General features: G+C 32.9%; 1 non-coding gene across 1 annotated transcript; it reads right to left on the bottom strand.

The window, feature by feature from the left end:
• Positions 1–201: 201 nt before the first annotated feature.
• On the bottom strand, positions 202–364 carry LOC123822852. Its single transcript, XR_006786436.1, has one exon. It is a non-coding gene; the product is annotated as a U1 spliceosomal RNA (small nuclear RNA).
• Positions 365–19,301: the final 18,937 nt, after the last annotated feature.

Genomic DNA, 19,301 nt, shown 5'->3' on the forward strand with positions numbered 1-19,301 from the left:
GGTATCATGAATAATGATCAAATAAATGTGTGGATATGGTGATATCAAGATATATCTCTGTGTGTTTCTCCTTGGCCTATAGACAAAATCATAATTCTTTTCTTTTTATCTATAACTTCTCTCAGTGCCTATTTTCTCTGTATGACACATCCATTCTCCCAGTAACTAAGACTTATATTTTCTTTTTTTTTTTTTTTTGGCCAGGGGAGAGCTCTAACAGAGTACCTGAATACCGCAAATCACACAGTCAAGTTTCCACATTTGGGGAAATAGCAGGAGTCAGCACATCCAGAGTGCAGTGGATAAGCCTCACCTGGGGAAAACCACCTTCATGAATATGGTATCTCCCCTGCCAGGTAAGCATGAAGCTCGTAATTTTGGAATCTTCATTTAATTCATTCTAAAGTTGGACACTGCATCTGATATGATACTGAGATTTGTTGAGTTTTAACCACAATTATTTCTGTTTTCCTTTCTTTCTCCAATTGTGATTCAGTATTTCATGCCACATTATTGTAAAAAGTTCTTCAACTGACCTTCTTTAATAATCTTGAAGGAGTTCAGCAAGCATAAGAGAAGTCAGGATATAAAGTCTGGGGGCAAAAAAAACCCCAAACATGTGGTGAGATGTACTAGTAAGGTGTATTGATAAATAACAGGAAAATATTTCATCATGCAGAGCATCTAAATCCTCAGGTCCATACACAACAGGCAAGAATCCAGCAGTCAAGCAGGGGCAAATGGAATACTTGCTCAGAAGCCTGTGAGGTTTACTCAGGTGTAGACAGAAGCAGAATTCCAGCACCCGAGAACTTGCAAGAGCAAGCAAGGACACCTGCCCTAAGTAAGGGAATCAAATGTAGTATTGAAAGTATTAATTAAGCAGACTGCCTGGTGTCAAGTCCTGTCATATGCTAGCTGACCTGAGGCAGGTTATTTAAACCTTCTGTATTTCCCATTTCATCATGTGTAAAATAAGGATAAAATATCACCTACATCATGGAATTAAAAGAGATCATTTATACACACAGCTAAACAAATGCCAGCTATTGTTAGCATCAGTAATTCCAGACCTGAGAAACCAGGCAGAACCTAGTATTTGCAGTTGAGATAAAAATTAGAGGGCACAGTAGACCAAATTTATATAAGCAGATGAAAGTCACGGATGGTCTTGATAGGTAAATATATCTTCCTCTGCTCTCTTAGGTTTGAAGTTTCATCTAGATACAACTAAATTGTATAGAATTTGTGTTAACATTTATGCCATCAATCTACCATTTAGTTTATTAATGAATTCATATGATCATTTCTAATATAGTTATCTTCATTACTTGTTTATGAGAATATAAACATATGGTTAGATTAGATTACTACAGTATGAGAAACCTTTTTTACACGTTCATTTTAGGAGAAAATGTTTTGGAAATGCAGCTTTTTGGACTTTAAATTATAATCCTAAATCACGTGGAATGGAGCTAAGACAGCGTATGAAAAGGCAGCATTAGAAATCACTTCCTCAGATAATATCGATCCATCAACAAGACTATATGAGAGTGCTTTTAAAAAGAATAAAAACACATGGTAAAATATTAATAATACAATTTTAATAATACAATTATTTTAAGGTTATATACATTTTAGGTCTATAGAAAAATACCCTGTTTCAAACAATAAATTACTAATTCATTCAACAGATATTTATTGTGCCAGACACAGTAGATACAACAACATGGCATGCTCTTTTTGAGCAATTTCCATAAAGATTGTTAAATCCAGATGAGCAACCTGTCAAAACAAGCAATAAATATCTACTTAAACTGTTCTAAGACAGTGATTTTCAAGCTTTGTCATCTCATAGGCCACATAAACTAATTGCTAAAATTCTGCAGCACACCCCAAAAATATGTATTTTGCCAATCTGACAAAAAATAGCTATAATTTTGATTTATTCACATTGGATGGCTATTGTGTTGGCTGTTGTCACTTTTTTTTAATATGAGAATCTAAAGGAAAAGAGGTCTGTGCCCTTGACTAAATATTCAGGTATCTCTTGTTTAAAAATTCTTGTGGCACACCTGTGTGCCTGCTGCAGCACACCCATTGAAAATCACGTTCTAAGGTATTATTTTTACTTTAAAAATGAAAGAAGTTGTATGTGCTTAAATAGCACTATAATAATGCATATAGTAGTAGCTCACAAACTCGACTTTTCAATAAAAGAAAAAAAAATATATTTTTAAATATTAAACTAAAATATGCAAAGATAGATTGTTGTTGAATAAATTTTCATATATCAAATTCAATTTTATTTATTTATTTATTCCTCCTACCTTACCCAATATGTTATCAATTTGATGGAGTATAATAGTCTCAAGCTAACTCCTGATATAATCAAGTGTAGTAGTTATAAGAAAATATTTTAACCTTCAAGTGTTTGGATTTTGCATTTCCTTAGAAAACAACATTTTCAAAATCTTAAATAAAATTAGACTACTAAAATAATTACTCCCTCCACATAGTATTTTCATGGTAAAATGTGACAAAATTTCCAAACAGAAGGCATATTACAGGAAGATCTTTTAAGTGCTCTAAGGTAATTTGAATATTTAAGTGCATAATATCAAAAACCAAATATTAAAATTGTATAGGTATTAAACCTGAGAGTTTGTTTTTATAATATGGAAAAATAGAATTTATTTACTTTTTAATTTTCCTTCAGGAATAAACTCAATACTCATGTCAGACGGTGTTTAAGAATATTTTATCCTATTATGTTTACTGCCATAAACATTACATTTTAAAAATGTAAACATGTAATTCATATTTTAGTTTATTCTAGAAGACATTGCTTTATAGTTACATCAAAAGCTTTAATTTTAATAAATAGCATATTTTATATATAGATACTCTGAATGTAAATGCAAGCTGTACAGAAGGATTATGCACATTTAAAATTGGACTGATAATTGAAGATATGACTAAGAAAAAAAGTACTATCAAAACATTATAAAATAAGTATGAAACTAAGGAATATTTCTTATTTATCAATTACCATCTCTATAAAATGTTTTATGCCAAGTCACTCCATTAACAATTGCTGTTTCCATACACTTTTCTCCTTTCCTTTCTTTTTCTTTCTCTCTCCCTTCCTTTCTACCTTTATTATTTATATTTATAAATATAAATTTATAAATACATTTATAAATAGCACTAGAGTGCTATTTCTTTCATGAACGTTCATATTAAGTATTTAATCTTGCTTTATATTATCATACAAACCTACATTACTTGAAAAATTCTCAAATTATAATTGTACTTACTTATTTTCCTATCTTTTACTGGAATAGTATAAATTAAAGGCTGCATCTCTACCTAAAATTCCTTCAAATGATTTCATTAATTGCTTTTCTGTGACCTGAAAATGTGTTTAACTTACTCAAGTGGGAAAACTATTTAAGGTTCCAGCTTTGCAGAGAACACACCTAGTTGAAACATTTTAGAAAAACCTACATTGAATGAAGGAATGGCACATTTTATCAATTTTAGCCACATTGGTCAATCTGGTTAAAATTGATAAAACACGATGACTAGCTTATTAGCCTGCAAATTTTTATGAGTCGGGCACCACATTGATATCAGTAAGAGTAATCCAATATTTCATTTCTTTGTCATTTATCTATCATAGAACAAAAGAACTCCACAGATGCATGAGCTGACTTAGTGCAGAGTTGCAATTTTTATTTTATGATCATTTAGTGGGTATTAAAAGAAGTAGTCTTTCCTTAAGAAATTAGATCAAGATATTCAGGATAACCTTCAGATGGTGACCTTTGTTCTTGCCAACTTTGGCTATTATAGGTCTTGGTTTCAAGGTTAATGATGTTATATCCATTATGCTGTTAGTTTTCTTGGATAAATCAGATTGTGAATGATATCATTGTAGTGCAAGTTTTTCACATCAGGAATCATTCTGGCCATGTATTTCATATTTTAATTATTGTGGAAAAAACTATATTAAAATATAGTCATATTAAATGACACTTTTAAACTGAGTGCTACATTACACTTTCATTTAGAGCTTTGAACATAAAGTCACTTTCAAAACTAATGTAAAAAGACAGAAACACAGAGTAAAACAAATATATTTGCTTATCTTTGTGTGATAGATTGAAAAATATTCTATGTATTTATTTAGATATAGTATATCTATCTATATAGATATACTGTCGAGATCACAGGTGGCAAACACGAAGCCCACAGGCCGAATCCAGCCCTCCACCTTGTTTCATCCAGCCCAGCACCTTATTTCTACACAGTGGCAGCGCCAACCTTTGCTTAACTGTTAAGGAGCAGTTACATTTACACAGTCCTAAAATTGCATTCAGTCCTTTGAAGGCAACCATGAGGCTCATGTGGCCCCCCAGTGAAAAAGAGTTTGACACCCCTGATCTAGATAAATACATATGTAGAAGACAATAAAACTCATTATACTACCATCCTCCAAAGAATTTCAAGTAGAGTCAGTTCAAATGGTAAGTAGAAGTTGTGCTGGGTGGAGCTTAAAATGCATTTCTAAGTTTCTAAGTCCTTTTTGTACAATTAATAGATTCACATGTAAGATACTTGAGAGTAATATATAATTTTCATAATAAGGCCAATTCTTTTCTTCCATGACATATGAAAATGTTCTGTGAACTACAAAGAATCAATCCTTACTAATAATATTAATATAAATAATAATAAAACATTTCCTATAAGAAAATTGGGCCATAAATATTAGAGTTCATTTTCTGTTTCATACAAAAGTTTAGAATCAAAGCTAAAACTAAAGTAAAATACTTACTCTTATAATATGCACTCTGATTAGTTAGAAAATAAAACATTTTCTAATATTAGACAATAAAAATAATGAATATGGAAAATCCATAGTAGATCAACATGAGGCAAATTTTAAAAATGCCACTGTGAACATGTATGTCTATTTCCTTTGCCAAATTCAGGAAGTTTCTTTGATTATTTTTTCAAATAAGTTTTCAATTTCTTGCTCTTTTCTCCTTCTGGCATTTCTATGATTTGGATGTTGACACTTTTGGAGATGTCCCAGAGTCTTATTTTCTCTTCATCTTTTTTGAATTATTGTTTCTTCATTCTGTTCTGGTTGATTGTTTATTTCTTCCTTATGTTCCAAATCATTGATTTGAACCCTGGCTTTCTTCCTCTCAGTGTTGGTCCTCTGTGGATTTTTCTTTATTTCAGTTAGTGTAAAAAGAACAGAGAGTCCCAAACAAGTTGGACCCAAAGAGAACCACACCAAGACACATTGTAATTAAAATCCCAGAGGTTAAAGATAAGAAGAGAATCTTAAAAGCAGCAAGAGAAAAGTATAGAGTTACCTAAAAGGAGTTCCCATAAGACAATCAGCTGATTTCTCAAAAGAAACTTTACAGGCAAAAAGTATTCAAAGAGATGAAAAGCATGGACCTACAACCAAGATTCCTCTATTTAGTAAAGCTATCATGCAGAATTGAAGGGCAGACAAAGTGCTTCCCAGACTAGGTAAAACTAAAGCAGTTCATTATCATCAAGCCTTTATTATATAAAATGTTAAAGGGACTTAAGAAAAATAAGATCAAAACTATAAACATTAAAATGACAGCAAACACAACTATCAGCAACTGAATCTAAAAAATAAAAACAAAACAAACTAAGCAAACAGCTAGAACAGGAAGAGAATCAGAGCCATGAAGATCATTTGGAGAGTTATCAATGGGAGGAAAGTAGGGGAAAGAGAGAATGCGGAAGAGGTACAGGGATTAAGAAGCATAATTTGTGGGTACAAAACAGACAGGGGGAGGTTAAGATAAGTATAGGAAATAGAGAAGCCAAAGAACTTATATACATGACCCATGAATAGGAACTAAGTGGGGGGATTGCTGGAGGTAAGGGTGATAGCAAGTAGAGGGAGATAAAGGGGAAAAACTGGAACAACTGTAATAGCATAATCAGTAAATTATACTTTAAAATGCCACCCTGAGATCTACTTCACGAAAGTATTTATCCAAGAAGGTCATTAGATCATCATTATGATAGCTCAGTTGAAAGAATGTATAACAGGTTTTTTTTTAAATCCACCAAAACCTAACAACTATGATGTCATGTTCTAAAGAATGAGGTAGGTTTTTCTTTATTTGAACATAATTTGATGAAACTGAGGGAAAATTATAAAAACAATTATTTTCTCTTCTATATCCATCATTGTTTGGCTATAGGTCAAAGGAAGGGTAATTTATTATCTTTAAGGTTTTGTTCTGGGAGCTTTTAAATTTAAACTTTACATTGCAACTATTAATGTAATAAATTATGTCACAGATCTATTGATCAATATAAATGATATATAATGTAACTTCACTATCACATAAAATTGTTCAATATTATTTATCAAAGGACTTAATGTCTCTTGTTATTTTACACTTCTTTAGAGGACATTTAGTCTCCTTCAATGACAAGAAAGGTAAAACCATAAGAAACTGGTGCATGCCTTGGAATTCCCTGTCACTGAGTGAATTAAAAGCACATCCTGCAATTTGCATCTTCAACATGTTTCCCACTGGTATGCCCTCTTTGTTTTCTTTGTACATAGCAACCTGACAATGGAAATATCTATAACAGGTGCATAAATCATAAGTCTATTGATTGTAGCTACCCATTTTAATCACATTTTAGGGGCTATATTATTTGAACAATAAAATTACAAGCATGGCATTCAGAAAAATGATCTCTGTCCTTGAATTGCAACTGTAGTCACAACATTTAAGCATCTGTCCTCACAATTTGCCCTAATGTTTCATCATGCACTTCATCCTGCACAATAGATTGAAGTTTATATGAGAGACTTGGCTTTGGCATATGAATTCATATTACCTTTTGTAAATTAAGATATATATTTAATTCAATACTCACATAAAGCCCAGTTATCTTCCTTTTATATTATAATCTATCATTTTACATTCAAATTATCTTGATATCAAAAGTCCTGCTGTTTTACTCTTCTCCACTAGAATAGAAAACTAACAATAGAAATGTTCAGTGATGAAACCATGGTTACACCAGAAGTTCTGCATTAGTCAGATATGCTATTAATTTGTTTTATGTCCATCATTTTAGTATTTTAAAACAGGTTCTATTCATAAGGGAGGTGCAGTAAGAGAAAAGGTTTTAAACTATCAACTAATATTAAACAATATCAAAGGCTCACAAATAAGACATAAATAAAGTATATACTTTCATTTAATATATGTAAAATAGCATTATATAGATAAGAATCATCATTATAAAAGTTTACAATAGGTTTTGAAATAGAATTAATGTCTTGTAATGTTTTAAAAGAATGTGATATAAAGAGGATATTTTGGATATTGTCAGTTTGCCCTTCCAGATTTACTACCTATTTCTTCCTACTCAGTTTGTGCTACTTAGAATGGGAATTAGTTTTAATAATTAAACTGAAGTCACATGCTAAAATTTGTTTGAGTTCAATTAATAATCATATTATCGATATGATTACAGATATGGTATCTTTCATGGGTATTCTTTTCCTACATGACAAAAATACTACCTTCTAAACCATATTTTAAGTTTTTCACCACTACAGAAATCTGTTAAATTATTTTGACTTATTCTGAGAGCAAGTGAGCTATTTTGTTAAAAAATATTCAAGCACACTGAATGAAATAAATAGTATCATGGAATGAAATATGCCTTTGATAACCATAGTATTGTTAAAATGCTGTGGAAGATCAGACAGCTATATCTATGAAATTTCTTCTCTTGCAAATATGTAGAAAATTATCTCATTCAGTTTCTCTTGCAGTGGTGAAATATAAAAAGAAATAGACTGATGTTTATATTGTTAGACCAAGAGAAAGTCATATTCTTACAATAGAATATATGTTTTCTCATTTTTAAGTTTTTACTAGTCACTATATCATGTACCTTAATAATGAAGAAACCTTATTTTTATCAGCAATAACATATAAACAGATACTGATTTTTTCCAGTAGTGGCATAAATAATAAGAAGATGGAATGACACAGCCCAATTTAGACAATAAGCTAAACCTTAACAAGTTACATTGTTATATGAGAAGTGATGTAATGACAGAGCTGAACCAAAGTTTTTAAACAGATTAATTATTTAATTATATCTCAAATAGCAGCTCTGTTGGTTTTCAACTCTTAAAAAATTGTTCTTCAACCTTAGAAGAGTTTCAGAAATTTTAACCCAGAACTGTAAAAACTATTATATAGAATTTTTGTTTCCATAAAAACATTTGGAGCTAAATTTTATTGAGATTCTGGATGATAGTGAAAACTTATTATCTTGAGCCAGAATTATGTTTATTGAATACTTTATTAACATCCTTGTTATAGGTACCATGAATATTTTGCATCTCTAAAGGTGATCCTTCAATCTCCACTTAAAAATTCAGACCTAATTATCACAGTATTTCATAAAAATTAGAACCCATTACTGCCATGGATGCCATCTTAATATTTTCTCTCTTATTTAATGTATTTTAAAATGAAACTCATTTCAAACTACTACTAAAGACTTTGTCTTCATAACTTATTATATTACTTTCCCTTCATAAGTGTAATTTTTTTCTATTATTTATGTTGGATCTAATTCACTTTAGGCTTGCTACATACAAGTACAAATGAACTTTTTATAGCATGTTCAAGATTCACTGAAATTGGTTTTCAATATATACATGTGCTCTGGAGCTCTCTCCATGCTTTGTTCTATCTACCTCTCCCTTTCTTTTGACTCATTATTATGAAAAACATATAAACCTGTTCAAGTCTCATCTGCATTTTAAATCCCTCCAAAGACCCATCCATCTATCAATTACTGCTCTGGATCTCTTCCCATTTACAGCCAATCATCTTGACATAGTCATCCATTATCTCTCCTTTTCATTTGCTCCCATTCATTCCAAAACACACACCAGAATTCTCTAACTAAGGTCAACTTTGAGCTTCTTATTGCTAACCTAAATGGGCACTTGCCAGGCTTCATCTAACCTGAGATCCCAGAAACAGTAGACTATGTTGACGATCCTGTTTCTCAAAACTCTTTCTTCCCTTCAGGTTTCCTAAAACTATATCCCCTAATTTAGGTCCTAACCAGAATGACACTATTTCTTGGTTTGCTCAAGAAAACCTTGGATTATGCTTATTGTGATAGGATAATATTAATTGTTATATTTGTCCAATATTTTTAAAATAAAATTTTACTATGAACTCTTGTATTAAGTAGGCCAAATGTATTTGGTAAACTGGTACTTCAAAATGTCCAGCTTCTGCTATTATCTTGCTTAGAATGTGAAAAACATAGGCAATATGTAGAATTCTCATTATTATTATGAGATTGTCATTAAAATGTCCTTGGACATGATTTTATATAGCCTGTAGATTGAGTTTACATCACAATATATTTGAACAGAGCAAAAGTTAGAGATAGCATGATCAGTCTTTATTTATTTCTGTGCCTTCTCCAAATAGGATGCTTAAATTCTTAAAAAATGTAGTGCTAAGTGAACCCTCAGAATCATTGATTTGAAATACACAATATTTTACATAATTTAAAAAATATATATTGCTAATGTTTTTTATCTGAAATTTCTATCCACACTAGATGCTTTTCTTTCTCTTATATGCACACCCATTCACAGTAAAGGCTCTCCTATTATTGGACTTATTTTTGCACTTATTATGCCTTACTAATTATTTCTTATAGTGGAAGAGTAGAATAATCTACTCAGAGCACATACTTTTAAGAAATATACATACATTTCTTGTCAGGGACACTGGTAGACAGATTGCAGCGGGCACCACTCACATTCATTAGAGTTGATGATAAGCGATACATGGCTTTCAACTGGGGCACTTGTCCTTGAGCACACTGCTCAGAGAACACTTGCTATTCTCAATGTCTGAGTTTAGAGTTTTTGGAACTGTAGTCTCTAAAGATGTATATAACCATATTAATGCCAAACTAATGCATTCAAGAAGCTTGATTGGGGTATAGGAGAAATGTTACTGTTTTTCAATTGCTCAGCATCTTCACTGTCCTATTTGAAACAATTCATTTTGGTTTCTTGAACAAAATCTATATTTGTCACACTTCCATTTCCTTTTCTACCAAGAGACACAATTATTCTGAACAAAATTCTCATATTTCTACTTATTTAATATCTCTAAAGTGATTTTAAAATAGGAACATATTAAAAGATTTTCTTTAACTTAATTCACAAACCAATCTCCAATAATGTGAATATTTTGCAATTTTTAAGAAAACAAAATATATTAAAAATATATTTAGAAATTTGAAAAAAGCCAATAAAAACTGCTGAAGATATATGTGATTTCACTATGACAATTCTAAATTACTAAGTCAATAGAGGGTAATAGTTATTACTATCACTTTATTGGGCAGTAGAAGTTTTATCTTCTCTACGTCTCCATGTAAGAGACCAAGAGTGAGGGGAAGATGAGAAACTTGGAAGGGAGCAAATCCTGACATGCTGTCTGTGAATTGCATCTTTGTGAAATGGTCTGGATAAAGCCCTGTGTTCCCTCCCTCAGCCCTGTGGTGAACCTACATGCTTCAATTGCTGCAGCTTTGGCCCTGGATGATTAAATTCAACACTAGCACCAGGGTGTGAAGTTGCTAGGGAGAAAATTTGAAAAGATACTTATACATAGCTGCAATTGGTGTTCTCTGGATTAATAAGGAGCCCAATGTAATTTAATTCATTTCAGGTCAGTGATGCTACCAATCTACCTGTGGAAGAAAATTATGCCTATCTCTGTTTAACATTTAGGAGAGAATTACCTATTTGTGATGCTTGCTCCCCTCAGTTCTTAATTGCATTGGAATTAAAACATGCTTTTAATTCCAATGTAAACAGGCGTGTCTGTCTGTACAATTTCATCCTTTAGCACATTGTCAAATTTTTGCAACATCTTTGTAGTCTCCCTTAGCCACTTCTCATGTCTTGCAGCATCTGCTGTCAAGAGACCTGCCCAAGACAATGATTTGATGGTGGTGCTCTTGGCTCAGAAAAAGCTGCAAGCTTATTAATGTCATGGAATCTTTCACATGAGGGCTTCTCAAATTCTCTAGTAATGATTATCCCAATCAATGATCTGACAAAATCATATGCTGTGCTGTGATACTGATTGTTTGTATGTGTAAAATGTCTCTCCAATTATATTTTAAGCTGCTTAAGGATGGAGACCTTGCATTTTACTTTTGATATATAACTATCATTTAAATCACACCTATGTTCTAAGAAGGTTGTGTATCTCATATCTTTAATTAAACCACACATCCTGCTAGGTATTGTCATCATTATTTTATATCAGGGAAACCAAGTCACAGGAGACATGTGGCTTGTGTAATTCCACATTGCCGAGTAAGTGACAAAGCCATGATTCAAACTGAAGACCCTTGGCTCCAAAACCCTCTCTCCAAACACCACAACATTCTGCCTGCTAGTAAACTATGATTATTCTTGATGCTATATGGCCTCAAGGAAACATATCAAGGGGATACATGCTGGATGTAAGAAGAACTACTGAGATTGCTGCTACCTTCTGTTTGCTTGATTATTACAGATGAGTAGGAGAAGCAAAGTGAAGCATCATGAAGCAGATGGCAGGGAAAACATTCAGCAGGACTGGGGACACTCATATTGCTCTGTATAATCCATTTTCCTTTATTCAGTAAAATATACAGACATAGTAATAGTAACAACCCTGCCTTTTTTAGACAACAATTTGCAAAGCATTTAGGAGGAAAAAACACAGAGACTTGACACCTCATCATTAATATTCTCTCCAGGGAAATGGGAGAAGTAAAATAATCTCTAGGCCATCTTCCTTGAGCATTGAAATTCATGTAGAGTAACTTGCCAACAGGAGGTGCCACTGGCTGCTGGGAATTTTTGGTGGTCTTTGTTCATAAACACGTGGAAGGCACTACAAATAGAACACAGGACTTTCCTGAAGTCCTGTGTCCATACCATGCAAAGGAAGTACTCCACAAATATTTCCTATACATCTACTGAACCTTTTGCTTTATATCATGTGTAATCTATTCTTTAAAAAATCTCTTTATCTTACTGGAAACAGAAAAGTCATTTTTGTTATAGAAGTGTGTATACGTGAATTCTTTAACTTAAAAAGAAGTCTTTTAGTATTCAGCTTCTGTGCTATCTAATCAACCATTGGCAGCCAAAGACAAAAAGGTTTTTTTTTTTTGATAGATGATATAACACAAAATGAGTTGTCTGTCAGAATTAACATCAAAACTTTATGATTTTGAAAATCTCTGTTGACAGTCTAAACAAAATATCCCACCAGGACTCTAGTTTGGACACTCAGGTTCTCTGTAGAAATTATCTTTCTCCTTTTCCACCTTCAAGGGAATCAGTGCTCCTCCCCATTTGATCAGCTCTCACTAGTAATAATTTTAGCAGTATGAAGGGCTTTTGTGAATATACATGTTACATGGAGTTTGCACACATACAAAACTGTACAAGTCTGGAAATTACTTTTATGGGAATTTTATGTGAAAACTTTTCTTTTGTGTGAAGTGAGGCAGCAGTTACCTATAGGGTATAGTAGTTCAGTGAATTTTATCAATTCTTAATACTATAAAAAATTAGAGAATCGATAGAAAAGGAATTTTAGTGGTACAGTGTAAATAAAATATGCTACTTATACTTGAGTAGTATCACTAATAGTACCTTCTGGGAATACAGCATTCATTTTAATTCAAAAAGAAAAGTCAATTTGAAAATTAGGCAATTTGTACTATTATTATTCATTTTTGTCAATAGTATATTTTTGTGGGACACACTAAAACTACATTTCCCTCAAATTGTATAATTAAGATGGCAAGTGGTCATCTCTATTACTAATGTATATTTAATTAACAATATGAATATAATGCGGTGAACCAAAATTCAGCTAATTTTCCAAGACAAGCCCAATATAGATATATTCTAATATAATTCTCAGATGTCCACAATTTAGAGGACTATAAAAAACTGGAAATATAATTTTAGTTGTTATAAATACAGGGTCCAGCAGAAGTAAGGCTTGCTTGAGTGTGGTTGGTGGGTGTGCTGTGAGTGTGCTGTCTCGCACGACATGGACAGCAATATGAACATTTCACCTAAACTGTCATATGGTATGTTTGAGTGTGATGTTGTTATGTTACAGAATTGCATGCTTATGATTTTGTAATAAAAGATTTTGTAATAGAAAAGGGGCATTATGTGCACCATGTATATTGCTGCAAGATTATATAAGTCATTTTTCTCTTGTTAATTGAAAATTCAACTTAAAAATAGCAAAACAGAATGAAGTATACTGTGCGGATGTTAAGTTAGAACTTTGGGCAACTGGTGTGTGATGGGGTTCTCTTGATCATCATGTCACTTACTTGTGTCCATTCTGAATGAGAACTTCTTACGTACCCTTCCCCAAAGTAAATACAATTCTCAAAAGCCACGGCTGGCCATGAAGATTTTATAGAAAATGGAGATTTGCAACCACATACCAGAACTTAAGAAAAATCTTTCCAAGTACCTTCATTCCATTCCCCTCCTCTCCTACTCTCTTTCCATACAGGCCTCTTCAGCGTCCTGGCCACAGTTTCAACCTACAGAATCTGCCCTCCGGATCTCTTCATTCCACTTGTTTCTGCTTTAACAGAATTCAGTTATCCCTCACCCTTCTAAATCTTGCAAATGTCCTCATTCTTATCACCCAATTCATAAGCAAAGCATGTTTCTTATAAAGCTTTGGAAGCTTAAAATATTAAAAATTTTATTGTTACAAATAATGTTTTTATTCACAAGTGAAATAGATATCTGATAATAAAAGATGTTTAAGGATTGAGCCCTGGCTGGTGTGGCTCAGTGGACTGAGTGCTGGCCTGCAAATCAGGGGGTGGCCAGTTCCATTCCCAGTCTAGGGCACGTGCCTGGGTTGCGGGCTGGGTCACCAGTGGGGGACATGCAAAAAGCAACCACACACTGATGTTTCTCTCCCTGTTTTTCTTTCTCCCTTCCCCTCTCTAAAAATAAATAAATAAAATCTTTTTAAAAAGATATTTAAAGATTGAATCAAGAGAGTAAAAGGAATTTATAGAATCTATAAGAATTCATGGCAGAAATTAGTTAAATATGCCAAAAGAAAGAAAGAAAGAAAGAAAGAAAGAAAGAAAGAAAGAAAGAAAGAAAGAAAGAAAAAGAAAGAAAGAAAGAAAGAAAGAAAGAAAGAAGGAAAGAAGGAAAGAAGGAAAAGAAAACAAAATATTGATGAATAACACAGCAAGTCTTATAGAAATTTTGTTAGGTTCTGATGGCACAATGTTTCTACATTTGCAATTAAATGTTATTGAAGTGTTTATAAAAAAGACACTGTTTAAGGAATATAAGGTCAAAGATCAAAGAGATAAGATTTTCAATTCTTACATCTAAAGAGAACCTTCATTCAGGATATTTTAAATTCAAACAATTCAAAAATATAAAGATAAATAACCCTTAAGAAAGAATAAACACGTGATGAACAAGAAATTCATAAAAGAGGAAATCCAAATGGCCTTATATATGAAGAGGTATTGCATATTCTTCATTATCAGGAAAAAGCAAATTTAAAACCAATGATGAGATACAACTCTATACCCAAAAGAATGCCTTCAAAAAGAGTTGATGATGCCAGTTTTTGGTAAGGGATAAGAAGCAATTTGAATGCTCATACACTATTGCTGGGTTTTAAGTTAGTACAACCTGCTTGAAAAACTGTTTTGTAGTATCAGACAGAGCTAACTATAATCATATGAATAGCTCCAGTCTGAGGTATATGTACAGAAGAAATGTGTAATATGAGCACAATGCTACTCATTCATACCAGCATTCTTCATCATAACTCTAAGCCAGAAACAACCCAAATAATCATCAGCAGTAAAATAAGTGAGTAGTATTGCATTTTTTAATGGAATATCATACAACAGTGAAAAAAATCACTTCTACATACAACAGGAATAAATCTCAGATGCATTGTGTTAGACAAAATTATCCAAGCAAAAAAGAACATATACTCTGAGGTCTCACTCATGTCAGATGGGGGGGAAAAGCAATAAAGCTAATTTATGGTGATATAAGTCAGAAGGGCAATTACTGTGAGAAGCAATACTCGGAGGAGGTGTGAGGGAGACTTCTCAAGGCTCAGGTCTTTATTATATTTTGATACAGGCAGAGGTATGTTTATTTTAATAATCAAGCAGTAGAGTTATGATTTGTATACTGTTATGAATATACAATATAGTTTAGTTTTAAAGGCTTAAAAATAAATGCAGTAAATTTCTCTTCAGTTTTCTCATTCCAATAAAAGCAAATATAAAATGTCTGCTACTTCAATTTTTCTCATGATCAAGATATAGATATTTCCATTAATTCATTTGTTACCATTGGCTCTACTTAGCCGTGCATCAGTATTCATTTGAAATTGTAAATAATTATAAGGGAGGGAGCAGAATCTTTTTTTCCTTTTTTTCTCCTTTCTTCAGGAAAGTGCAAGCACAGTAACACGTGGGAGTCTGTCCAAGCTATGGAATAAGATGCTGCATCTTGAGAGGCATGAAATATTACATATTTTAAGTCATCACATTGGAGATGAAGACATATACCCACAAAGACAAGTAAAGGGCTATTTCTATCTTTAATATCTGTGATTAATATGCAAGTTCAAGATGGAGGTATCAGGGAGGGAAGATGTATCAAAATCCCATTTTATTTTATTGAAAATAGTGAAATGTAGATGAGGGGTTAGGAAAATGTATCTACTTATTGTACAAAATCATAGCTCTTTTCTGATAAGACCTACCTTTGTGGGGCCACCCACGTGGTACATTAAACCTTTGTCCATGCTGGTGAAAGAAACAACATTATTAAAACTTTGAGAAGTAACACGTGGTCATTGATAAGGATGTATGAGGTGTCAGGTTTGTCTCAAAGTAGTGACTTAGGAAAGACATAGAAGGTCTGAAGATCAAGGAGACAGACTGCATTTGGATGTTGGAAGACCTAAGTAAAATGGTCATTAAGGATGTACTCTCTGTTTTCTGGTTTTTTTGTTTGTTTGTTTTGTTTTTTAAGTGGGGAAGCTATTTAATGATGTGGAAGAGAAAATCTTAGAGCTACATTTTAGGATACTTTTGTGATACTAAAAGTTAACTTGGTTGGAAAAAAGAAAGACTGGCCCAAAAATCACATATTTTTGTGGAAAAGCTAGAAGATGTAATTTTCTCCCAATATAATGCTTTCTTAGAAAAGACATACCACTATACTTTCAAAGCAAACTGACTTGTAAATAGATATTCACATCCTGAGAGCAATTATTTAATGATGGGCCACTGAAGTTGATATTTTCTCTCCAACACTAGGGCATTTGGCAATTCAAAACCTAATTTCTAGTTATAAGAAGATCCTATCAGGAGTTTAAGGAGCCACTTAAAGAGAGAGGAAGCACTAACATCACCAGTGTGCACAACTGTTCTGAGGTTTATCTGAAATACTGAAGGTTAGTCTCCACACAACCCCGAACAACCAAGATCTTTCCAACTTTCCTCGTGGTGGATCTCATATTCTTGATACACTGGACATAGTTTTTTTCAGACTTGTATGAAAATAAAAACTTCACTACTAGTAATAGAGATACATAGGTATAGATATATAAATTAAATATATGCATTAAATTTATACCATACACATTTTAATAATACATTATATTTAATTCATATATATATACATATATATATACATATATTAAACCAAAATCCTCCTAATGTCAGAAAGGAAAAATATGTATCTCAAAAGTATGTGGTGATATATTAAACTATCCTGCCAAAAGATAAAATTTCTTCATATTCTTATGCTTTATCTAAAAGTTCATGATGTTTTTATATCCTACTGCATAGTACATGTCCATGTTTCTTTTAATATAAACTTTAATATTCTAAATTACATAAAATTTGTTTACCAAAAGTTTTAAGTAAATATTTTAAATTTCTTAAAATTGAGTAAATGTAATACTCCATAAGACTGCACTACTGTCTACACAATTGTGATTCTTCCCTTCTGTCTTATACACCATCACTCTGATTTTGTTTGTAGCAGCAACTTCCAATTACAAATACAGTGGTACTGTGGTTAATTCATTCCAACAAGTGCTGAACAAGTGATGACTGATGAAGCATTTTCATCAGGGCGGCATTGTAACTTATACAAGTTCAATCAAGTGTGAGGAGTGGCAAGCAAGCTCCAAGTGCTGAAACATCTTTTCTTGTCAAAATACAACAAGTATCAGGTTTGACGAGTTCTGAAGCCACTGAGTATTGAGGTATAATTGCATTCCTTACACCAGGCCTTCTCCCAATGAGGGGAGGCCATTGACCCAGTTCAGTTTCTTGGGCTATAAAGTGTCTTGTAGATGGGGATTCTAGAAAAGCTGTTATTTTTCTGAAAATCAAAAAGTGGGGAGAGAATCAGATGTAATAAGCTTTTTATTTCTTGCTTTTTCCCTTTTTCCTTCCCAGAGCATTGAAGCAGGAGTGGAGGTGGAATAGTCACTTTGAGCTGTGGATTGATGGACAAGTATGTGTAATGAATAGCCTAATAAGAATCTAGAAGAGCCTGAGAGGCACCAGCACTGTGGCTGCCTACCTCCCTAGTGCTGTCCAATACAATAGCTGCTAGTCACATGTAGTTACAGAGCATTTGAAATGCAGCTAGTGAGACTGAGAAATGCATTTTTAATATATGCATTTTTATTGTATGCTTTCCATGACCATTCTACATGTGACTAGTGGCCACATATTGAATAGGACAACTAGACCTATACCTCTGTTTAGGCAGCTTTCTTTATGTGCAAATTCACTGCCCTCTTAACTAAAAATACTATGTTTATACTGGGGCTTCACCCTACCCTCTCTCTTTACCTCTTTTTTTCCACACACATGTACACACACACACAGACACACACCCCTACTCTGAAAACCTTTCTTTTGAATCACTATCAGATCATACTTTGGTGGGAGTGACCTACAGATAACGACTCTCTTTACAGTGAAACACAGGATGAAGCAAAAGAATGGAAACATGGAGCACTGAAAATTAATTGATTTACTGCAGACAAGCTCCAAACATAATCAAGCTTCTCCATCTGCATTTCTCAGTGCAGTCAACTAAATAGTGCAGAAGGATATGTGTTCCAGGTACATACAGCTTTCCTTCACCAAGAAAACTGTGTTCTGCTTCCCCGTCAAAAGGTATGTCACATCCTGCATGTTTTGCAGCTCTGATTTCTTCATTTCATGCTCAGACATGGTATCTCTTCTGATGTGAGTTTATATTGTATTGGGTTGGAAGAAGATAATGACTAGGCAGAAAGCCCTGACTGATGGTAAGCAATACACATACATTCAGTTTCTTCTTTTCTTCAGATCATTCACACAGATCAGAGGATACACAGAAGGAATAGGAGGCTAACTTTGGACAATTGAAAGGATTAGCTACTGCTGCCATCCTGTAAGCCAGAAACAATGTTTAAAAAAAAAAACAAAAAAAAACCAGTCTTGTCTTTGAGTACAGTGAAAGAAGAATCTGAGTCCTGGAATTTCAACCATAACCATAAATATAACTCTATGAACACAATGTATTAAGGATGTTGCTGTGCTGGTGATTTTCACCCTCTGTTGCTAAGGGCGATACAGCCCAATGGCACATCATACAGAGAAATTGTTAGGCATCCTTTGAAAAAAAGCCTTAGCATGTTTATGAAATGGATTATTACTGTCTTTCATCTTAAACATTAGAGGATTAGAAGCTATCCATATCCAACTATGGCTTTAATGTCTATCTGATACTAACTGAAGCCATGTTATTAGGTTGAAATTTCTTATTTTCAATCAACAGGACTTTATTTTATATGCTCATTGTATAAAAAAATATTAGAGCATAAAAACATTTTAAAGGTTTTCAAAGAGTTGTTTTTCAAGTAGAAATTATGGCAAACCATTAAAAACAGATGTATGAGAGGATGTTTCTTTCCGGAAAACATAGTTCTGGACCTGAGCATTTCACTGCAGCACAGAATGGAAGGCACTTAGATAGATGAAGAAAAACACACTACTCTCTGGCATGTAAATTCTAATTATACCGAGAT

This window comes from Phyllostomus hastatus, unplaced genomic scaffold, assembly GCF_019186645.2.
Source record: "Phyllostomus hastatus isolate PE091 unplaced genomic scaffold, TTU_PhHast_1.1 phas_contig_432, whole genome shotgun sequence".
Lineage (NCBI taxonomy): Eukaryota > Metazoa > Chordata > Mammalia > Chiroptera > Phyllostomidae > Phyllostomus > Phyllostomus hastatus.